Source organism: Corapipo altera, unplaced genomic scaffold, assembly GCF_003945725.1.
Source record: "Corapipo altera isolate COAL_440 unplaced genomic scaffold, ASM394572v1 70, whole genome shotgun sequence".
NCBI classification, from domain to species: Eukaryota; Metazoa; Chordata; class Aves; order Passeriformes; family Pipridae; genus Corapipo; species Corapipo altera.
In genome coordinates this window covers 185155-196264 of record NW_020884911.1, presented here as the reverse complement: position 1 = coordinate 196264, position 11110 = coordinate 185155, and the positions used below count along the sequence as shown (strand labels likewise).

Here is an 11110-nt window from a genome sequence, read left to right as displayed (position 1 = left end):
GGCGGCTCCGCGGGCGGAGGGGAGCGCGAGTTGCCGGAGGTCGGAGCTCGGCGGGGCGGAGCGGGGCCCGCCCGGCGCCCGGAGGGTCCCGGCGGCCGCGGGCTCGGGGGCGCGGAGGGCTCGGGGCGGTCGGAGCGGGGTCCCGGGGGCGAGGCCGAGGCGGAGGGACCGTGCCCTCGGTCCGGGTGTCCCCTGCCCGCCGGGCACCGGCCGCGCGCGGGGCGATCGGGACCGCTCCGCGTTCCGCTTCGCGGCTCTGTGAGTGTTAAGCAGAATTTAGCCACGGCTTATTTTCCTTTAAGCGAAGGAGAGCGTACCCCTCCGTGACTCGAATTTGCTTTTTAAATAAACAGACGTGTCTAAAGGGTTTCACGGTGTCCAGCATGGTGTGAGGAATGCTCTGATGTTTAGGGAAGAGCACAAACACCAGCTAAGGCTTCAGCGCAGTGTTTCTGGTGGAGTATAACGGTGTTCGGATGGGTTTTTAAGGCTCAGGACTTGAATTCCCTCAAATTAATCTAATTGTCTTTTTTTTTTTTGTACGTGTCTTCTAAAACTTAAGCTTTTTCTCTCAAACGTGGTGATTCCTTCCGAGGAGTAAGGCCAGGAAAGACATGAGCATCGTTGTAAGTAAACAGGAGTGTGTGCATGTACTGGATTATGTTTAAGTCTGCCTGTATGGTAGACGTGGATGTGTGACACCAGTGTCCATCCTTCCTTTACCTAAACATCAAGGCTGCTGGTTCGAAGGTGTGCGCCAGACCTGTGCTCTCTTCCCCCTTTCTGTCATGATCCATCTCCAGCAGAGCAGACTGGCTGCATGCTGCTTGCCTTTGCCACATGAAAAACTGTAGATGACATGGTAAATTTGAGGCCTGCTTTAGAAGGGGCAGAGTGCACTCCTCTCCCTGAAGGGCAGTGTGGATTCCCCCCCTGTGTTTTAGGGTCCCTGCTGATGCAAAGGGAGCTCCGTTGGCTGTAAATGGCAGTGCCACAGGTGCATTTGTCTGTGCTCTGCTTGAGCTGCCCGAACGTTTCCCAGCTGGTGCTGCAAACTTGTGTCAGAGCTCTTGCTGTTTTGCTTCAGTTTGGGAGCCCGTCTCATGTTGTGATCAGAGTTTGCTTAAAATTAGTCTGAGAGGTGAGAAATGGCACAATAGACCCAGTGCCCTGTGTGCCTGCTGCCGTGCAGAGCTGGCAGCGGCAAGGAGAAGAATCATTTTACAGGTGGAAATTTTCCACAGTGCCCACTGCATCCACGGGCCCAAAGTGACCGGGCTCTCTGGGGAGCCTCGCCTACAGCCTGATGCTCTCTGGCATTTGTGGGCGTGAGGTGCAAAGGTGTGCTTCTGTTTATCGATTTCAGTATTCAGTAAAAATGCGGGGTTTGAGATCCAGCACAAACTTTTGACTGGACTGCAGTGCTGTGGTGTCGAGTGGCCTCTCTGTCCCTGCGCTCCGGGGCAGTGTTCTCTGTGCCATTCAGGGCACTCGTGGTGTGCGTGGCTGGCACGGCTGGCACAGCTCCCTCACTCCCTTGCTGCCAGAGGGACCCACGGTAGTGTCAGGCTGGGCGTGAGCTTTGCTGGGCTGCAGTGGAGGTGCTGGAGTGGCTGCTGCTCCTGGAGAGCCTTCACGTCGAGGTGTGATCCAGCTCGGTAACCCCAGGCTTGAATCACCTTTTAGGATGATACACTGTCGTTTTTAATGCTGCTGTTTTTCTTAGTCAGTCCCCCTCCCCTCAGGCGCTGGCTGGCCGTGGCCTGGATCTGGAGGAGCGTGGCTTTTCGGGTCAGTGGTGACCTGTGTGTGCAGAGGGGTGTGAGGTGCCAGAGCCTCCTTTGTGCAGTGTGTGTACTGCATCTCCCTGCAGGAAACAGGCTAGAGCCCTTCTGAAGAGGCAGGTAGCCACAGTGTTTTAATTGACGAACCATCTGGAGTGAGCAATTCTCGGGGACAGGGCTCTGGGTTTCTGTTGTGGTGCCTCCCACTGCTTTTCTGAGGGACTTAATCTCTCTGTGTCTCGTTTGGCTGGGTCTGGAAAACGAGGCTCTTTGTCAAGTGGCTTTGAGATCTCCTGATGCTAAATGATGCGTAATAACAAAGTGTTAAAACATTATAATGTTTATATGAGGCTCATTCCAGTGATCTCTATATTCCACAAGGCTCAGGTTTTCAGAAATAGATACAGCGCATATTAAGAAGAAATCCAAGTTCCCATAGTTCATCCAGGCAGTGAACATGCAGCTGGGATGCCTCTTTCTCTCTTCCAGGCAGTGTAAGTCTGTGGTTATGCTCTCACGGTAAGGAAGTCACACTGGTAACTGAGAGGTGTAATTGAGATCAAACACGGCCCTACAGACCCCAGGTCCAGCTGCCAACTGCTGGACCGAGTGACCCTGCCATCCTTGCAGAAAGAGCCAAAGGAAGCATGAAGTTCTTTTTTTTTTTTTTCTTGCTTCATTTTTTTTCCTTCTTTGTCCCCCCCATCAGTCTGACTCAAATTCTCTCTTCTAAAGAGAGGGAGGAGTGGAGACTTCATTACATGAGACCATCTCTCAAATAGTAATGATTCAGGTTTTTCAAGAGAGGCTTCTGAGTCAGGCCTTTTACCAGTTTGCTGTCAGACAGCAAAAATAGCAGGGGCATCAGTCAGTGGGTTTTTCTTTTCTTCTTTCTGTGTTCCTGTGTTTTTGGCAGGAGGGTAAGGGAAAGCTGGGTCCAATTCTGCAGGCCTTACTCATGGGGATGGGCACATCCAAGCGCATGGAGTTGCCTGTGTGATTCAAGCATGGAAGATTTGGGTTGCTTATAAGTCTTGTTTTAACTTGATTGGGAGTGAAGTATTCAGAGGGGCGGAGCAAGGCCTGCATTTTGACTGGCTCTGAGAATTACCCCAAATCCAAAGCTCAGGCTGTTTTCACAGGACCGATAATTGCCTGGTCCTTGTGGCCTGTGGAGGGTTGAGAGCATCTGTGTCATGAGAACACATTCACAGAAAGCCTGTGAGCGATCCTGGATGGCGTGGTGGGAGATGGGAGCGGAGATCCTGGCATGTCTGCCTTGCACCCCTGTGCTGGCTGGAGGAGCTCACAGGACTGGAATGAGCCACGTAGGCTGTTTCCTCCTGACCGCTTTGTCACGGGCCCTGCCTCAGAGGGCTTTTCCTTACAGATCTCCTTACTGCCAAAATAACGTTGAAGAACCTTGGTGTGACAGATCCTGGTCCTCTGGCTGGGAGTTAAGTGAAAACTCCCTGATTTCATTTGAATGTTTTAGTTTGTGCAAACCAAGAAACCCAAACCGAACTTTAGAGGTCATGCAATGAAAGCACAAAAGCAGTTGTTTTCCTCACCTCTCCAGCAGAGCGTAATCCAAGCTCCAGTGCGAGTAATCCTAGCCCAGATGTAATGCTGTAATCGTTGGACCCCTGGATGTGGGAATTTACCCTCATAAACTCGGGAGAGGCATCAGGCCAGAGTGTGGTATGTGACCTCTTTGGCAGGGAACTTGTTTGGCCTTGCAGGAAATGACTTGTTCATTTATTTAGTACTTGTTCAAGGTCCTGCACCAACAGCTGAGCGGGACTGAGCTCTGGAGCCGAGCAGCTCGGGGAGCAGCAGGGATGGGGCACACGGTGGTGCTTGGGGGGACGTGGGGGAACCTGCTTAAAGCTGTGCTTGGCTGTCAGCATCTGCTTCGGGCACCCACAGAGCAGGGCTTGTACAACTGGCTGTGGGTCTGGGCCAGCTGCAGGGTCTCCCTGAAGAACTGCCTTAGAAACGTCCAGATCTCCGCTCCTGTTTGGAGTCCACTCAGTTAAAATGTTATGGAAGTGCCGGGCTGGCTGACTTCCCAAAGCTGGGTGCCTGAGGTAGACTCTGGCACACCACCTGGAGCCACAGGAACCTGGTGCTTGGGACGTGGATGCAGGATGCTCAGGAGCTCTGGCTCCAGCAGGACGTGAGAGCAGAGGGATGCTGGCCACCCCAGCTGCTCACAAACAGAGTGAACACAAGGCTGTGAGAGGGTGAGTAGCAGAAAGCCCCAACAGCTGTTATTCCATGTAGGTTTGTGCTCCACACCTGCCTGAGCTGATTGAGCTGTCCGGGTTCAGTCCTGCCCTGTCCGTGGCTTGTGCTCTGGCATGGCAGTGGCCCTTAGCTGAGCCTTCTCAGCAAGCTAACCCAGCAGGAAGCTAGCCCAGGATAAATACAGGGGGTTTTCTGCCAAATTAGCACACTAAAATGACTCGGTGAAGGGCATTAACAAACCAGAGAGCCCCTTGGGTGGTGGCTGTGGTCAGAACAGCAGAGCTCGTGGTGAGGTGGGCATGGTTTGTTGGTTCTGTCCCAGCCCTTTTTCAGTAGTTCCCTCGTGCTGCTAGTCTTAAATGGTTTGTACTTAGAGAAGGCAGGCTGGTCATTTGGCCCATTTTTGGTCAGAGATCCTCAAAAGGCTTGGCTGGACCTCTCATATATTCATGTGGCAGGTACTTGTGTCTGTAGGCTCCTGGGAGGGAGACTGTGGGGAAAAAAAACTGTCCTGGGGTGGGAGAGGGTCATTTAGGAGCTCAGCAGTCAACCCTGCAGTTTGGAAAACTCCTCTCAGCCCTGGAGCTGACCTGCTTATAGGTATTAGCCTGTCCCAGGGCACTCTTCTCTATTTTGTCTCTGTTCTTCTTTAAATTGATGGCAACTTCATGGTAGCTAGAAGAATAAATGTTGTTTTTTTTTTTTTCTGGTTTTCGTTCCTTTGGAGTAATTTAAGTTACCCTTTCTAGCTTTCTTGTCCACAAGGAAGCATAAAAAAATTTAGTTTTCATAGAGCCTTCCCTAAGATAAAACTTGAAGGAAAGAGCTCGGTTTCATGAAACCCGTCCCCGGAAACTTTGGAGTTCTGTGTTTTGGAATGAAATCCACGTGGGGTTCCTGGAGTGCAGAGCCTGAGGGATGCACCTTGTTACACCCTTGCTTGGAAGCCAGTGCAGCAGCTCACGGCAGCCCCTGTGGGCGGGCACAGTGGTGGAGCTGCTCGGTGCTGGCATGGCTGTGCTCTCCCCCTGCTTGTCACAGCCCACAGCCAGGAGGTTGAGCTGCAGCGGTGCATTTTTTTTTTAATAAAAGGGGTTTTACCCTTTTCCAGCCTTATCTTCCTCGCCCTTCTCTAGAGCAGTCTTTAGGCCTGGGATTTTTAGAAAGTACTGGAGATGTTCGGAGGCTTTGTTCTGCTCTGGGTTTTACCTTGGCTATTACCATGAGTCAAGTCAGACTGATGCCAGGAGCCATTGGTAACCTCATCCTAATTTTTTTCCGCTGCTGTGGCTTTATGGGAAGGAGCAGTTGGGCATGCCCAGGTGTTTGTAGCCCTGCCACTGTAATCATCGTGTCCTGTAGACATGCTCTCGGGAGAAGAGGGTGACACGGTGAGTAAATCTTTGTGGCTGGTTTGCATTACTCACAGCATCAAAGGGAAAGCCTTTGAAAACGAAGTGGTAAATGTGTGTAATTTGCAGCTCATGAATGGGTTCTTGGCTGAGCCTGAAGGGATGCAGGTGTTCTACCTCTCCTCCCTGTGAGATCCTTGCTGGACTGCTGGACTCCTCCAGCCCTGAGCAGCCTGTCCTTGTGTTATTTACTGCCAAGGGCATCCTGATGGGGGGTGTTTGCAGTTAGCTGCTAGAAACCCCTTGGGGGCAGTTCCATCCCCTGGCGCTGTCTTTTCTTGCATCATCTGCCGCAGAAGGTCAGGTCTCCACAGCAGTCAGCGAGACTGAGACCTGATTTTGTCAGCTTGGAAATGATGGCAGTGGAGCTGCCTTGTTAGGGAGATGGCCTTGGGATGAGCCCACTGTACCTGGGGATTTGCCAGGGTGGTGAGGCCTCCATCGCTTCGGCAGCAGAGCCAAGTACCTCGAGGGAGCATCTGCACATCTGCAAGACAGGAAAGAGGTGCAAGTCTGTGTTTGTACTGTAGTGTGGCTGGATCTCAGCAAAATGCTCAGTTTTAAAAATCTCTAGATGCTGGGCTTTTCTTTAGGAGCGGGCTGAGAAGACGCTGGAAGTGATGATATTTCTAAAGAAGGAAAGGGAGCAGGATGGGATGTTATCCAGCAACAAGGGCTGATGAATAGGAGCCCACAGTATCTGGAGATGACTCCAGGCTGGATTAAAATCAGGAGCTTGATGTGGACTGGAGATGTTTTTTTTTATGGTATCCCTGAGACTAGGAGCACTGTACCAAGGGCTCCAGGGAGAAGTCCTGGGTCTTGTTCTTCTGGAAAAAGGGAAGCATTGAAGAGGAGTCCAGATGTGGTGTCCAGGGAGAGAGCTGTGTGGGACAGTACTTGCTGGGACTTTATTTGCCTTTTATGGACTCTTCTGGCAAACATGGAATGTCGTCTGCCTATAAGCTATGCCTGTGGGAAGCAGATGGTCTCCAGGTCCTGATGGGGACCTGGAAATGGCCCACAGGCCCAGGGGAGAGGGGAGTGGGACTGTGTCTCCAGCTGTACCTCCTGCCCTGCGCTGCCCTCTCGCTCAGCTCTGCAGGCTGCCCGTGGCAGGCCGGGGCACGGGTGATGTGCTGGTGGATGTGAGGGTGTGTTGAGAAGGGGACATACCCTTCATAGAGAAAACCCACTCTTACGCACAAAGGGGTGTGAGAAGGGGTCTGGAGGCATGGGTTTGGTGGGTTTGGAGCCATCCTCTGCAGAGCTGTGAGCCCACAGCTGTGTGAGGTGGCTGAGGTGCTCAGCCCAGCCTGACCTCGCTGTACCTGCAGTTGTGTGTGCGGTGCTTTGGCTCAGAGCCGTGTCTGTGTGTCCCCAGGCAGTTAGGCCAGGGACCAGGGCTTAACCTGTGGCATGGGAAGTGCTGGGCCTGAGTTCAAGTGGGCTCATGTGTGTATGAGGTTAACCAGGTCCTTCGTCACTCAAGCCATCCTTCAGCCTGCGGTCTTGTCGGAGGAAATGAGGCAGGTAAGCATGTCCTCGAACTGTGAGGGCTGAGCCCAAAGGGAAACTGAGGTATGAGAGAAGTTCCTGGGATTCTCCTGGCACAGGAGTGTCAGACTCACATGGAGCTCAGGTCTGCAGGTGGGTTTTTGCGCCGGTCCAGAGTGTTCTGATGTGTCCTTGTGGATCAGCCTCGGGAAGCTGCTGTGGCCCCATGGTGGCTGAGGGGTTGAAGTGCATAGCCAGGGTGTCCTGCTGCCCTCAGCACAGTGTATCTCATCTCTTGCAGTGCTGGAAGAGGAGAAAGACGTGTTTTGATATTGCTGAGCGAGCTCCTCTAAGGGGAACGTTGGTATGCCAAGGCTCATCCTCAGCATTTGCTCCAGCAGCAGGCATCACCTATCCAACCAGAACTGCAAGCAGGTTTTGATAGCTCCACTGGGAAAGAGCCTGCTAAAGTCCAGGAAAAGAATCTTTTTGATATGCAAGCCAAAAACGTGCTAACTGAGCTACAAACAACTGAAGGGTCTGCTATTAAAGTAATCCTCATTCAGAGATAGACTCAACTGTTTTTTTTTCCCTAAGATGGCCAGAACATCCTGTAACATAAAGCAGGAGGAGAAACGAGCCTTACATGGACATTGCTTTCTCCTCTGAGAAGACCTACCCTGCAGTTCTCAGTGCACCTCTACGTAATAGTTGATTTGTATTTTGTTGAGAGAATGGGACAGAAAGAAACTCTTGTAAATGAATGTTGCATACACTGACACAGTGCAGCAGTTCATTTTAGGGAAACCAGAGCATAAGCTGTGCCATTTGAGGTTATGCACCATGACGTGTACAAAAAGGCCCATTGCACTGGAGTTCTGTTGTTAAAAAAGAGTAGGTACACGTGATGTGCAGCTCCCAGGGTGGTGGCAAGCAGAACAGAGCTGTTAAATGCCCTGCTTTTGTGGTCAGTGAGTGCCATGCAGTTTGGGAGCTGGTGGGGATTCTGGCTGTGATCCTACTTGACACGTGGGTTCCACTCCCTTCCCTGCAGGAGGGTGCCCGGTGCTGTGCTGGGGCTTGGAGCAGAGGATGCTGTAGAGCCCTGTGGAGGACAACAGCCCTGCTGAACTGCACAGCCAGGAGAGGTCTCACTGATGGGGTGGAATGAAGTCCTCTCTGGGATGTGGGCTGCTGGACAGCTGGGTGGACCAGCCCCTGGGTGGAACCAGCGTAAGGCACCGTGGGTCACATCTTTTGACAGGGCACAGGTTTCACATCCTGGGTCTCGGTGGGCAGGGACCATCCTGAGTGCACTGGCTGGTGCCAGGGTCCTCACAGGCCTTGTGAAAACCAAGCTGAGATGAATCCTTGTCCCAAAGAGCTCCTTTCCAACGCAGTGACCTGTCAGATACAGCTTGCTTGTTCACCGCGCGCTCGTTCAGCAGGTTCCGTGGGTGGTGCTCACAGCACAGTGCTGCTGGCTGTGGGCTCCTCAGGAAGCAGTGGCATTAGAGGGGAGGGAGGGGGAGAAGAGACAGTGCTTAAAAACCCCCTCAAGTTAATTTTGCTGCTGACTGCTGACAAAGTAAAATAAATTGAGTTTCGTGTTCTTTGGATTTATTCTTGCACTAAATTGGAGGAGGCAGCAAATCAAGCTTGTTCAGAAGTGGATGAGTTTTCCAAGAAAGTAACTGAGTAATGTAAAAGCCTCTCAAGTTAAGAAATGATCCAAAGGGAGGTTGCAGGAGTGCCTGTCTCCGTAGCAGAGGTGCTCCAGGCCTCTGAGCATCTTTGTTGCCTCCTCTGGACTCGCTCCAAGAGGTCCACGTCCTTCTGATGTTGGTAGCCCCAGAGCTGGGTGCAGTACTCCAGGTGGGGTCTCACCAGAGCACAGTAGTGTTTTTAAAGCCTTGATTGTAAGGCTATTAAAAAAAAACAAACCAAACCCAAGGCTTTTTGTTTCATTTTAGTGAAAGCCATGTATTTTTCCAGGGGAAGCACGAGTTCTCCTGGCCCCACCGTGTGTCCCTCGGGTGTGTGGTTCCGAAGCACCCGAGGCGTGGGGCCGTGTGCGGGTGGCAGGGCTGTGTGGGAGAGGGAGGCTGAGCACCCGAGGACGCTGGGGCTGGCGTCTCCAATTGTTTAAATTGACTGTGGTGGCACGGTGCCAGCTGACACCAGCTGAGAATCTGGACAGAACAACTTGTCCAAGGTCACCTCACGGGCTAATAGCAGAGCAGTGAATTAAACCCGGGTCTCCAGAGTCTCACTACAGGGTAAATAAAGAATTGCTTACCACTTCTTGGGGGGTCTGCCTGTCTTAAAGCCTTATAAAGAAAAGACAGCATCAAACTCTTGATTCTGGTATGATGTAGAGCACTATCCTTTTGTGCCAGGATCTCTGGTTAAAAATAGAAAGGTTTTTTTCTCTCTATAGCATTATTTATTTCCTTTATACACTTTATGACGTTCCAGGCCAGGCTCATTTCTCAGAGGAGAGGGGCAGAAGTGCTGCTGTACTGCTTGGGACTGGTACCTGTTTGTGCTCAGGTCACCTTTGTGACTGTCTTTTCCAGCAGGTAGGGAACATTCCCTAGGTGGAAAAAGTTAGAGTGTAGTTAGCAGTTTGGACACAAATTGCATCCATGTCATCTACTTGTAGGGACAGACTGCCTTTTTAGGGGTCTGCAGAGGAGTCTCTACAAGGTTCAGTCAAGCCTTAGTACAGAAGCCCTTGAAAACCTTCAGCAGGCTCATGTGCTGGTGTCCCCCTGGTAAGGGCCAGTCTAAAAGCTGCTGAAGCCAAGAATTGGTTTTGATAGTTTTCTCTATTCATCTGTGGTCATTTATGAAGTACTTCCTCCATGTGTGTAGAGATGCTTTGCTTTTTTTTTTATTTTCCCCTTTTCTTCTTTTTTCCCCAAGCCCTTGAAAAGCTTTTTCAGTTGCCATCATGATGGTTTGGGTAAGGGAGAGAGAATGGGAGTTAAATTAAAATTCAGGGTCTACAGCAGAGAGATGCAAGGCTGAGCAGTTGGTTCTTGCTGGAGGGAGTCCCACGGCTTATTTCCTCACGTGGGACTGGGAAAAGGGACCCCGATGGTACAAAGCTGAGTGGGAGGAGCAGGACAGTGGCTGTGCACTCCCTGTCCCGTGACATGCCTCTGTCCCCTCGTGCATCCTGCCCAGGGGAGCTGGGGCTGGCACCCACGTGCTCAGGTGAGCTTGATCTCCACAGCCAAATCCATCTGCAGAGATGAGGGACGAGCTCTCAGCTGGAGGGAAGGACCAGGGACAACCTGGGACAGCTCAGTAGTGACACCTGTTGACTGGGAGAATGGCTGTGCCGGTGGCTGAGGCCGGGAGGAGCACGGGAGGCAGGAGAACCCCGGGTGTTTTGGTGTGTTAAGCCTTGGTTTGGGCCATCAGTGTGTGAGGGAGGAGTGGAGGTGGTGCGGTTTGTTAGCAGATCCTGTCGTGGGAGGGAACCTGCAGCAGGACATGACTGACTTTTTCCAGGTAGCTGAAGCTGGAACTTTCACCCTGGCTGATTGAAATGTGCCTGGCTCCGGTTTGTGATTCCCGTGGCTGCTGGGCTTTATCCTTCTCTTTCCTGAGTACCAGATTTATTTCTAGATATGTTTACTTACTTCTAATAAATATAAGGCAGAGATGTCCTGAGGCTTCTATATATATTTGTCTGTAATTAAGGTAGGATTAATTGCTTAAAATTGTGTTTAAGGGCCTGTTCTGAGATCAGCAGATAGGAGCATGAGATAAAATGCATAATGAATACATTATGTTATAAATAATGGACACAGCCTGTGCACAGGCATCCCTGAAAGGTAATAGCTCTTTCAATATTTAATTAAGTGGGTACCATAGGGAAAACACTCTCTGTGACTAAGGTAATTTTCAACCTGGCTTAGCAACACAGATCAGTCTGAGCGAGGGCAGAGACCTGGGTGCAGTGTGGGGACCCTTGGTAGGCACTGTTCATGATCACCCAAGGACAGGTTTGGTGCCTGGAGAGCTGGTGGGAAGGGTTAATGTTGTGGGTTGATAGGAGATGCAGATAGCACCTGGAAGATTTCTTGGTACTTCTGCTTTGCTCGTTTGCTGCTCTGGGAGCACAGGAAGCCTCGTGCTTCTGTTGGCTTTGTA

The 11110-nt window shown here is 51.5% G+C and overlaps 1 long non-coding RNA gene across 1 annotated transcript in view; it reads left to right on the top strand.

Annotated features, from left to right (window-relative positions):
- Positions 1-422, top strand: part of LOC113952206 — a 4313-nt gene extending 3891 nt beyond the window's left edge. The window contains exons 2-3 of the long non-coding RNA XR_003529444.1: positions 308-313; positions 412-422. This is a non-coding gene — a long non-coding RNA (uncharacterized LOC113952206). The remainder of the gene's footprint in view (positions 1-307; positions 314-411) is intronic.
- The last annotated feature ends 10688 nt before the right edge of the window (positions 423-11110 follow it).